Below are 12,798 nucleotides of genomic sequence, written 5' to 3' on the forward strand. Positions count from 1 at the left end.
AAGGCTCACACTGAAACTTTATCCCCGATATTCAATTCCAAAAGTACTTTTCATACTTCCTCCTAACCAAAATAATACACATCTTCGATTTATATATATGTTGTATCTGTTCTTTTGGACATGACCGTACAATGATCTCTTCACTGAGATGCACACCATGCTCGACTCTTCACGGACATCGGCGAAATGCTACGAGTAACGAGGATAATGGGCGAGGAGCGCTGCATTAGTAGTGTGTGGATAAGTTGAGGAATTGGAACTGATGGAAGGTGTGCTAGGGTAGTCCGTTCAGTTGCGATGGGCACTGTGTTCAGATGGCGCAGTGGTCAGTGCAGCTGTCTAGTCAGCAGGAGTCCTTGATTCAAATCCTAATCTGGCACAAGTTTTCAACTTTCCCCATTGATTTAACCAGTGCCTACTCGCAGCCAGTGTTTGTAATTCCTTTGTGTCTTAATATCTTCCATTTCATTGTACATTGCATCTTCCACTGCTGTACCTTCTCATTTCTGTGATGGAGGCCTACTATCTGCTCAGTTACTAAGTGTATCAGCTGCCGGCCGAAGTGGCCGTGCGGTTAAAGGCGCTGCAGTCTGGAACCGCAAGACCGCTACGGTCGCAGGTTCGAATCCTGCCTCGGGCATGGATGTTTGTGATGTCCTTAGGTTAGTTAGGTTTAACTAGTTCTGAGTTCTAGGGGACTAATGACCTCAGCAGTTGAGTCCCATAGTGCTCAGAGCCATTTTTTTTGTATCAGCTGACTTATCTCCACTCCTGGCCGGGTGGGGTATCATACCCATATTGGCCAACAATACGATACTCTTTTTCTGTTCCAGCCTCCCTTATCATGTTTTTCTCTATATGTATTCCTCGCTTGGTTATGACAGTTATTCCGCCAGCCATTCTGGCGGTACGGTTAACTGCCATTTTCAAAACACTCGCGATCACATGACCGCTCTCTATAGCAGCTGTCATGCCAATCATTAGCTCTCACTGTTGTGGTAAAACATATTGATTGCCTTCACGCGGCCCGTTTTGTTGTGGAGCCTCCACAGCGTCATAATCTAATACCAAGAGCAATCTTTGAAATGGCTTTATATCGTCTTTATACAGACCAGCTAAAATTTAGTCCACGACGCGCACTAGTGGCTTAGTGAGACGGTTGCAGATCCATTTTGCCGAACTGTATGTGTTTTACAAGAACTGATTTTCCGAACCATGTACTAGAAAAATTTCACTGGGCAAAAAATTTTGACTGGTTCAGTTACTTTGAAACAAGTTATCAGTATATGCTCCGACCTGTTTCGTAATTCAGATACCCTATCCAAGTGCCCCTTGCGCAACTCAGTTTTTTGCGAAGTTCAACGTGCGTTATGGGTCGATAGGTAAGAGGCAAAGATTTCTGCGACGCTTCTCTTGTCGTATCTAGTCAGTTTAGGTACTTACTTTGATCGATACGAGTCAGTGAGAGGGCAAGCCGCCAAATTCAGGACGAAGGAAGTTAGACTCTTGCTTTTGGTGGTGTTTTGGTGCTTCAGTATGCTATTTGGTACGACTGCTGCTTGTTGCAGGTGCTGGCCTTGCAGTTCATTCATGATCCGTTCACTGTTCTCGTGTTTCAAGAACATTTTCAAAAATGTTCAAATGTGTGTGAAATCGTATGGGACTTAAATGCTAAGGTCATCAGTCCCTAAGCTTACATACTACTTAACCTAAATTATCCTAAGGACAAACACACTCACCCATGCCCGAGGGAGGACTCGAACCTCCGCCGGGAGCAGCCCACAGTCCATGACCGCAGCGCCCTAGACCGCTCGGCTAATCCCGCGTGGCAAGAACATTTTCAAATTATATTAAGTTATTTCTCGAACTCCGTATTTGACGGCTTGCTACGGGACTTTGTTATGCACACGTGGGTGGCGATATCAAATTATAACTTTTCCATCCGTGAGTATAAATGGTTTATAAATTCTTTCTCTCTCTCTTTTCCGTAAAAAGCATCAGATATGTTTTGTAGCTTTCATTGTGGATATTGTTGGGTGATTATATAATTTGTTTACATGTGCATCAGTTGTATTGGTGCTGTTTACTGTCCATTTAGGTCTACCACTTCTGACTGTTTTTCCCAAACGTCATAACATCCATTTTTCAGATTTTTCTTATCTAACGTACTGCAGTAGAGAATTCTCCTTTGTCCTCCCGTATAGCCACAATGCTTTGTTTATTCATACAGATGTCAGGTGTCCTAATGGCACCTAATCCCATTTTCCCCTGTAGCTTGTTTCGAAAACAAAGCACCTATTCGCTTTGCAGTTCGCACAGCCGCTACTTATCGTTACATTTTTATACAATCAGGTAAGGTTGTCGTGTTGTAGATCTTGAGACTCAACCCGGAGTAGCATTGTAATGTTAGGAATCAGCTCAGCTTGTACAGGATTGTCACAAGGTACACAGTATCGATATCAACCTCGTAATACTTCATACAATGAAGAAGGGCTACTTTACTGGCATAAATAGTAATTTACACCCTCACCATAAAAAAGCCAAGGAAAAAATGCTTAACGAACAATGCATATTAAGGAGCACCAGGTTTCTTGGCTACCTGAAAACTTCCTTTAAAGACAATCCACAAGTCAGCAGCCGTAGCTAATTGTTTGTAAACATACTTTTGTAAGAAATCCACGATATCTCCAAGCCATTATCCGAACACAATGTTATTGCACGGGGCCTCAAGTGGTCGCTATAGGAAACACACCGTGACGTTACAGTAAAAAAGTACAGTAGTGACTGAGGAAAACACATCTCACTGTGAATGATTCCAAGACAACTTAGCATAGGCTATCTAGTGGTTCAGTGTGCCCTCGTAAAACGTCAGGATAGCCGACCGAAGTGGCCTCAGGACGAGGTACAATAACATTGTGGGCGACTGATATCCTAAAGGCCCCAAGAGGTCCCGGTGGTTTCAATTGTACTCGTTAAAGATTATACCTTTGCGCTAGACATGCACGCCTTGTTTATTGCTACTATTTTACACTTTCATTAATTACAAATAATTGCTTTCAGCAGTTTACTTGAAAAACATGCAGCTGTAATTCTGAAACCTGCAGAATATAACATTTTAAGCTAAAGCATGTTAACAATTGCAATGTATCGGATTTTACAATTTTATAATTACGACACGCACATTTTTCTCAAGGCGTCAGAGGGCGCGACACCTCTTAAATCTATTTGACTTTTACTGTTCTATCGTTTACCGTTAGCATTTTGTCTGAAAACATCCAATGTAATTTTTAAACACATCAGATGACTCTTGTTCAGCTGTGCTATGTTAACAGCTTCATGATATTGGGCTCTAAAGTTTTTACAGTTACTAAATGCCCGTCTTTGTCATGACGTCATTGGACGCGAAACTTTTTTTTTTTAAATGCACTTCACTTCTATTTTTTAGAGTTTGACGTTGCTTCTCTACAGCAATAAGTAAGTTGTACTTCTTTCTGCTCTTATAGTGTTCATATTTAAGCTTAGCATCTCCTATTATGTAAAAGAATATTTATGTACCCATCATATTGTATTTGGCAATTTCAGGCACACCTGGTAATTGCCTAATACAGAGACCGAAACTGGTCGTGTGCAGATTTCATAAATTTTCAGTCAAACAAGTGAAACGGCTTTTCATTAATTCATTAATTTTAATAACGTTTAGTTGTACCACAGCTCATTGTTTAGTAATTTTGAAATTATACCTACAGCAAATGCAAGCACATTTGTCCTGCACGAATTGAGTTTATAAAGCAATATTCATTACACGTTTTGTCTTTGTTTAGGCAGTGAGTATAACATTCAATATGTGCTATTTAGAAATGCTTTACAGAAAATAATCCCGTTGCACTAGCTAAAATTCTACTACGTAATTACCTGCGTTTTACAAGTCAAATTAAGTTATCCGGGGTTCCATATCTGGAAACAGATATAAAATTCGAGATGAAACATGTTCAGAATTTATTTGGACTTACATTTAAAGTTTTACAGGTCATGATAGTCTCTCAAAGCAACATACATATCCTCTGTTTCACTAAATCTAGCGCCGCTGCAGACCATTAAGCTTAGAGCAACACATAGGAAAAGCCGCATTATGTAACACACTCATGAGCAAGCGGTCTCATTCTTGTAGCAGGCTCTCGTTTTATGTAGCAATAAATGAATTCAATCGACCGTATGACCAACTGGACAAATGAGTCAATTACGGAAAACTTCACATTTATGTACTGATAGGAAGCGTAATCGAAACATTCCATTTCGTGGCGAGATGTTCCTACCTTAATCTCGATTGTTTGCTGGGCGATAATAATTCTGACTGCGATCTGAGTCACTCTCGTGACCAGACTCATGAGATCATGTTCATCCTGATTATGGTCGCGAGAACTCTCAACAGTCCTTTCTCTCCATCACATTTCCGCTCCACAAGTGAGAGACGCTTGTGCAAATCATGTGCGATATACTTGTAAGGCTGATTAATTTCAAATTTCTCCTGTATGAATTTCAATCATGACTCTACTTCTGCTGTGTCCGCCACCGGAGTAGGCTGTGAAGCAGTACAGTTTTTATCTGTGTTCGCAAACTGTTCCACACGTTCAGAAAGTTTACAACTTCTTTCTCCTGTCATGCTTAATTTTAAGGATTCTAGTTTCTGTTCCAACACCTCGACAGGTGCGCGATTTAGCGTTACCTGAACCGCAATCTGTGCAACGTTGTCAGCTGTATCCCCACTACCTATTTAACATAGCATTTCTTCCTTGAACGTTATCTGTTGCTCTTTTGACCTCTAAGACTTTCATTGCACCTTATTCTCTCATGCATGCCCATCCTCTCTAATTTCAGCCTATTCCTCTTCCATTCTGGCTATCTTATCATCTACCTTTCAAAAATTATTAGTCATCAGTCTTGTCACTGAATTTACCGCGTGAATTCAGATCTGGAAACAGCATTTCGTTGGCAGCTATATTTACTGCGTAATGTGTATTTTCAAGTGTTTTTTTCATTTTATGTATTGTTTTTGGTCATTAGTCTTCCGAATTGTTTGATGCGGCCTGCCACAAACTCCTTTCCTGTGCCAATCTCTTCATCTCAGAGTAGCATTTGCAACCTAAGTCTTCAATTACTTGCTGTATTCCAATCTCTGTCTTCCTCTACAGCGCCCTCTACCATGGAAGTCATTCTCTGATATCTTACTAGATGTCCTATCACCCTGTCCCTTCTCCTTGTCATGTTTTCCTCATATTGCCTTCCTCTGGGATTCTGTGCAGAACCTCCTCGTTTCTTACCTTATCTGTCTACCTAATTTTCAGAATTCTTCTTGAGCACCACATCTCTAATGCTTCGATTCTCTTCTGTTCCGGTTTTCGCACAGTTCGTGTTTCACTACCATACAATCCTGCGCTCCAAACGTACAGTCTCAGAAATCTGTTCTTCAAATTAAGGCCTACGTTTGATACCAGTAGACTTCGGTTGGTCAGGAATGTCCTTTTTGTCAGTGCTATTCTGCTTTTAATGTCCTCATGCTCCTTAGGTCATTGATTATTTTGCTGCCTAGGCAGTAGAATTCCTTAACTTCATCTACTTCGTGACCATTAATCGTGTTATTAATTTTCTCGCTGTTCTCATTTCTGATATTTCTTATTAATTTTATCTTTATCAGTTTACTCTCCGTCTATATTGTGTAATCATTAGACTGTTCATTCTGTTCAATATATCCTGTAATACTTTTTCACTTTCACTGAGGATAGCAGTGGCAACACCGCGTCTTATCACTGATATCCTTTCACAATGAATTTTAATCACCCTCCTGAACCTCTTTTTTATCTCCGTCATTGCTTCTTCGACTGAACAATAGGGGTGAAAGACTACATTCCTCCATTACACCCTTTTTAATCCGAGCAAGTCGTTCTTGCTCTTCCACCCTTATTGTTCCCTCTTGGTTCTTGTACATATTGTATATTACCCGTTTTTACCTGTAGTTCACCACTATTTTTCTCACAATTTGGAACATCTTGCACCGTTTGACACTGTCGAATGCTTTTTCCAGTTCGACATAAACCTACGAACGTATCGTGATTTTTCTTTAGTCTTCTTCCATATTATCAACCGCAACGTCAGAACTGCCTCTCTGGTGGCTTTATATTTCCTAAAGCCAAAGTGATTGTCATCTAACTGACCTTCAGTTTTCTTTTCCATTCTTCTGTATTTTATTCTTGGCAGCAACCTCGATTTATGAACTGTTTAGATGATTGTGTGACAACTTTCGCATTTGTCGTCTCTTGAAATCTTCGGAGTTGTGTGGATGATGTTCTTCCGAAAGTCAGATGGTATATCGCTAGGCACATACATTCTACACACCAGCGTGAATAGTCGTTTTGTTGCTACTTCCCCGAAATAGTTTGGGAGTTCTGATGGAATGTTGTCTATCCCCTCTGCCTTATTTTATCTTAATTCTTCCAAAGCTCTTTTAAATACTGATTGTAATGCTGGATCCCTTATCTCTTCTGTATTGACTAGGATTTATTCTGTCACGTCATCCGACAAGCCCTCCGCCTCATAGAGAGGTATTTAACAGCATAGTTCCTATTCACTCTTAATGTTACCTCCCTTGCTTTGACTTTCCTATATGCTGAGTCAGTCGTTACGACAATCATTTCTTTTTCGATTTCTTCACATTTTTAATGCACCCATTTCGCCTTAGCTTCCCTGCACTTCCTGTTTATTTCTTTCCTAAGTGACTTGTACTACTGTATTCCTGAATTTCCCTGAACTTTTTTGCATTATCTTCTTTCATCGGTCAACTGAAGTGTTTCTAATGTTACCCATGGTTTCTTCGCAGTCACCTCCTTCGTACCTATGTTTTTCTTTCAGACTTCAGTGATTGCCCTTTTTAGATGTCTTTTCGTCTTCAGCTGGACTTTCTACTGTACTATTCCTTGTCTCAGTATCTATAGCATTAGAAAACTTCAAGCATATCCCTTCATTCCTTAGTACTTCCGTATCCCACTTCTTAGCGCATTCGTTCCTCCTGACTAGTCTCTTAGACTTCAGCGTAATCTTCATCATTACTAAATTGTGTTCTGAACCTATATCTGCTGTGGGTACGCCTTCCAATTCAATATCTTATTTCGGTATATCTGCCTGATCACGATGTAATCTAACTGAAGTCCTCTCATATCATCGGGCCTTTTCCTAGTATACCTGTTCTAGGCGCTCAGTCCGGAACCGCGCGACTGCTACGGTCGCAGGTTCGAATCCTGCCTCGGCCATGGATGTGTGTGATGTCCTTAGGTTGGTTAGGTTTAAGTAGTTCTAAGTTCTAGGGGACTGATGACCACAGATGTTAAGTCCCATAGTGCTCAGAGCCATTTGAACCATTTGAACCTAGTATACGTGCTCCTCCTGTGGTTCTATTACGAGCTGAAATTTATTGTAGTACTCAGTGAATCATTCTTCTCTCTCACTCCTTGTACCTAACCTGTATTCTCCCGTAACCCTTTCTTATATTCCCTCCCTTCCCTACAACCTCGTTCCAGGCTCCCATGACTATTCGATTTTCATCTCCCTTTGCATAATGAGCTACTCGTTCAGTATCGTCATATACTTTCTCTGTCTCTTCATCTTCGGTTTGTGATGTCGGATTGTATACCTAAACTATCATTGTTGGTGCTGGTTTGCCATCGATTCTGCCGAGAACAACGTTGTACTGAACTGTTCACAGTAACTTATTCTCTGCCCTATCTTCCTATTCATAACGAATCCTACTAGAATTATACCATTTTCTACCGCTCTTGATATTACCCTATACTCGTGATATACCCTACTCGTAATAGTACCCTATTCTCATCTGACCAGAAGTCCCTGTGTTCTTCCAAATCACTTCACTGACCCCCAGTACATCTAGATTGTGCATAAGGATTTCCCTTTTCAGATTTTCTAGCTTCCCTACCACGTTCAGGCTTCTGACATTCCACGCCCCGATTCGTAGAATGTTATTCTTTCGTTGCTTAGTCAATCTTTTTCTCATGATCACTCCCCTTCGGCAGTTCCCTCCCACAGACCCGAATGGGGACTATTGAGGAGTCTTTTGCCAATGGAGAGATCATCATGACACTTTTTCAATTACAGGCCACATGTCATGTGGATTCACGTTATGTATCTTTAATGCAGTGGTTTCCATTGCCTTCTGCGTCCTCATGCTGTTGATCATTGCTGATTCTTCCGCCCTTTTAGGCACCATCTCCCACTCCAAGGACAAGATAATGCGCTGAGCCTCTGTCCACTCCTACATCCACTTCGACAAAGTCGTTGGATGAACGAGGTTGACTTTTTATGCCGGAAGTCTTCGGGTGCTATTGCTGATCTTTATTCAAAATTTAAGCAGTGGCGTGGTTCGAACCAGGGACCAAATCATTTTGATTGCTAATAATAGACGCTAGCCCTTTTCTTCGTTTATTTCGCTGTGTTCGTTATTGTTCGTTGCAGAATGTAGCAGTAGACGTCACATGACACCCGTTGGAATTCAGCGTTGGTTTAATAAAGAAGATTTAAAGCAGAACTGCATGTTGTCATGAAGTTCTTTATAAGTGACAGTCAAATGAAAACGAGCCACCTGGTAAAAAAGTGAGTAATGTTTACTATTTCAAAAGTGATCGCCATAACTGTAAATACATTCATCCCACTGTGAGAGAAGACCGTCTATGCCTTCAAGAAAAAATGTTTGTGGTTTCTTACAGAACGATGATTGTACCCAGGCGTGTACCTCTTCGTCCGAAGTAAATCGACGGCAATAAATATATGTCTTCAGGGCTCCAAAAATATGGCAGTCACTTGGGACAGGCCTGGTCAGTGTGGAGAATGGCTGCCCAGCGAAACTTCTGCAGCGTGGGTCGGCCTGCATGTTGCCGACGTTGTTTCGAATACACTGCAGAAATTTCACTGAGAAGCCCACACGCCTCCTCCACAGAGTCTCGATCTGTCCACGTGCGACTTTAATACATACATCAAAAAACGTTTTGTAGCACCCCGTTTCCTAGAACTCCTGAAGACAGACGTTGACTGTGGATATTGTATCACAGACACAGTCCCTTTGGCTGTTCAGAGATGTCACTAAACCCGCCCAAAGATGTAAACAAGAATGCATGAGCATTGCCTATTATACTGAAGTGGTCCGACAGCCTATCAGTTCCTGTCATTCCACAAGGAGAGAGGTACACGGCTCGTGTTTTCTGTAGTTCAACCATGCCTAGACGATCAATAAAGCGGCTCGATCTCGACTGCATTGTTCCTTCGTGCCAGGAAGTGCTCTCAATAAGGGAAGTGTCCAGGCGTCTCGGAGTGAACCAAATCGATGTTGTACAGACGTGAAGGAGATACAGAGAGACAGGGTCGATGACATGCCTCGCTCAGGCCGCCCAAGGGCTACTACTGCAGGGGGTGGTCGCTACCAACGGATTATGGCTCAGAGGAACGGTGACAGCAACGCCACCATGTTGAATAATGCTTTTCGTAGAGCCACAGGACGTCGTGTTACGACTCAGACTGTGCACAATAGGCTGCATGATGCGCAACTTCATTTCCGTCGTCCATGGCGAGGTCCATCTTTGCAACCACGACACCATGCACGACACCATGCAGCGCGGTACAGATGGCCCCAACAAAATGCCGAATGGATCGCTCAGGATTGGCGTCACGTTCTCTTCAGCGAAGAGTGTCGCATATTCCTTCAACCAGATAATCGTCGGAGACGTGTTTGGAGGCAATCCAGTCAGGCTGAACGCCTTAGACACACTGTCCAGCGAGTGCAGTAAGGTGGAGGTTCCCTGCTGTTTTGGGGTGGCATTATGTGGGGCTGACGTACGCCGCTGGTGGTCATGGAAAGCGCCACAACGGTTGTACGATGCGTGAATGCCATCCTCCGACCAACTGTGCAACTATATCGGCAGCTTTTGCTGAGGCATTCGACTTCATGGACGAAAATTCACGCCCCCATCGTGCACATCTTGTAAATGAGTTCCTCCAGGATAACGACATCGTTCGACTAGAGTGGTCAGCATGTTCTCCAGACATGGACCCTATTTGACATCCCTAGGAAAGATTGACAAACGCTGTTTATGGACGACGTGACCCACCAACCATTCTGAGGGATCTACGCCGAATCACCGGTGAGGAGGCAACAGTGCCTTGATGAATTCGTTGATAGTATCAAACGACGAATACAGGCGTACATCAGTGCAAGAGGACGTGCTACTGGGTATTAGGGTTACCGGTGTGTGCAGGAATTTGGACCACTACCTATGAACGTCTCGCAGTGTGGTGGTACAACATGCAATGTGTGGTTTTCATGAGCAATAAAAAGGGTGGATATGATGTTTATTCAAATTTTCTGTACAAGTTCCGGAATTCTCGGAACCGAGGTGATGCAAAACATTTTTTTGATGTGTGTATTTTTGGAGCCCTGAAGAAAGACATACGTGGCCGTCGATTTGCTTCGGACGACGACGTGCACAGCTGGATGTAATCGGGGTTTCGTAGACAACGGCAAAAATTTTTCCATGAAGACACTGACCGCCTTGTCAAATGAATGTTCAAATGTGTGTGTGAAATCTTATGGAACTTAACTGCTGAGGTCATCAGTCCCTAACCTTACACACTACTTAACCTAAGGCATCATAAGGAAAAACACGCACACCCATGCCTGAGGGAGGACTCGAACCTTCGCCGGGACCAACCGCACAGTCCATGGCTGCAGAGCCTTAGACAGCTCAGCTAATCCCGCAGGGCGGGTTTTCGCATTGCTAGAATTGCCCATATGGACATGAATGGATGCAGGTGGTCAGACTCGATCCTTACGAACATGTGACCTATCAGAATCGTATTTAGACGTATCGGGCGCTCCATATCACTCCAACTGCTCACGCCCTGCACCATTACAGAGCCTCCACCAGCTTGAACAATCCGCTGTTGATATGCTGGATCCGTGGATTTAAGAGTTTGTCTCTGTTACTATACACGTCCATCTGCTCGATACAATGTGAAAGGAGATTCGTCCGACCAAGCAACATGTTTCTAGTCATCAACAGTTCAATGTCGGTGTTGATGGGTCCAGGCGAGGCGTAAAGCTTTGTGTCGTGAAGTCATCAAGGGTAAACGAGCGGGCCTTCGGCTCCGAAAGTACATATCGATGATATTTGGTTGAATGCTTCTCACGCTGACACTTGTTGATGGGAAAAACACATTTTGTCAATGGAGTGAGTGATTTTACTTGTTGATGGGCGAGCATTGAAATCTGCAACAATTTGAGGAAGGGTTGTCTTCAGTTGTCGTTGGTCCCGTTTCTGCAGCATTTTTTTCCGGCCGCAGTGATGTCGGAGATTTGATGTTTTAGCGGATTCCTGATATGCACAGTACGATCGTGAAATGGTCGTACGGGAAAATCCCCACTTATCGCTAGCGATGAGATGATGTGTCCCATCGCTGGTGCCTCCACTATAACACCACGTTCAATCTCACTTAAATCTTGCAATTTTAGTAGCAGTAACCGATCTAACAACTGCGGCAGACATTGTCGTCCAATATAGTCGTTGCCGACCGCAGCGCCGTATTCTGCGTGTTTGCATATCTCTGTATTTGAATACGCATGCCTATACCAGTTTCTTTGGCGCTTCAGTGTAGTAAGCGCAATGGAAGCAGACGCAACAGGAGAAAAATAATGCTGATTATAGTCCAACAAGTTATGATCCAACTAAGATCAGACATGATACTGTTTCTATCGTCAGAAGTTCCAGAGCTCAGTTCGCGCATAGAACTAGGAAAGGGTGCTGGAGAGGGATTCGGGTGATAGAGTTGGGGAGGGGGAAACAATATAGTAGTAGTGGAAGTAACTTCCGTCACACATAATAAGGTGGATTGTGGAATATAGATGAAGATGTGGACAGAAAAATGTTTTCGTCCATGCTTTATTAGTAGGGCAGTACAGGACGTTATTTTCCAAAACTGCAAATGCATTCTTTGTACCGTGAGAGGCTAGGTAAACACAATATTGGACTAATGAGACCCTCTCATATCTTTATTATTATATAAAATTTTTTTGTAATGTAATTTTAAAGACAGTAAATGATTTCTGCTTTGTGGGAGGGGGATTTCAATCGTCAGTTTTAGTTTCCTCTTGATAGCCGCTTCGGCGGCTGTACCTCAGTAGACTCTCAGCTGGTGTTCAGAGTGAGCTGCGCACAGTAGTTAGGAAATTCCCCGCAGTTGTTTCCTGCCTACATAAAAACCTGCAAGTCACTTTCCGAGAATGGCGGACGTCTTAGGCGGCTGTTTATGTAGTACTCATAACAGTCACTGAGAGACGCAGAGGGTCTTTGCAACACTTGTATGAGTACTTAAATATGCGGCGAGATCGGCTTACAGCCAGTCTTCGAAAGCAGCTACTCCAGATCCTGCTTTATAACGGTAAGTGGTACCACAGAAACTTTTCTCGGCTGTGTGAGGCGGCCTTTATGTTGGACATCCACATTGAAAAACTGTTATTACAGTGCTTAAAGACAACAAGCCAGCAGGCACCGAAGGATTTCCAGTTAGATATTCCATTGAATAAGCTGCGCTATTAGCTCCTTTCATAGCTCATGTTTACCGCGAATCTCTTGCGCAGCGAATAACGACGCGTACCTGGAACAGAGCGCTAGTCACTTCTGTTTACAAGAAGAGTGAAAGGTCGAATGCAGAGAATTACAAACCAATATCGCTGACGACCGAATGCTG

The sequence above is a fragment of the Schistocerca serialis genome, chromosome 2 (genome assembly GCF_023864345.2).
Source record: "Schistocerca serialis cubense isolate TAMUIC-IGC-003099 chromosome 2, iqSchSeri2.2, whole genome shotgun sequence".
Taxonomy (NCBI): Eukaryota; Metazoa; Arthropoda; class Insecta; order Orthoptera; family Acrididae; genus Schistocerca; species Schistocerca serialis.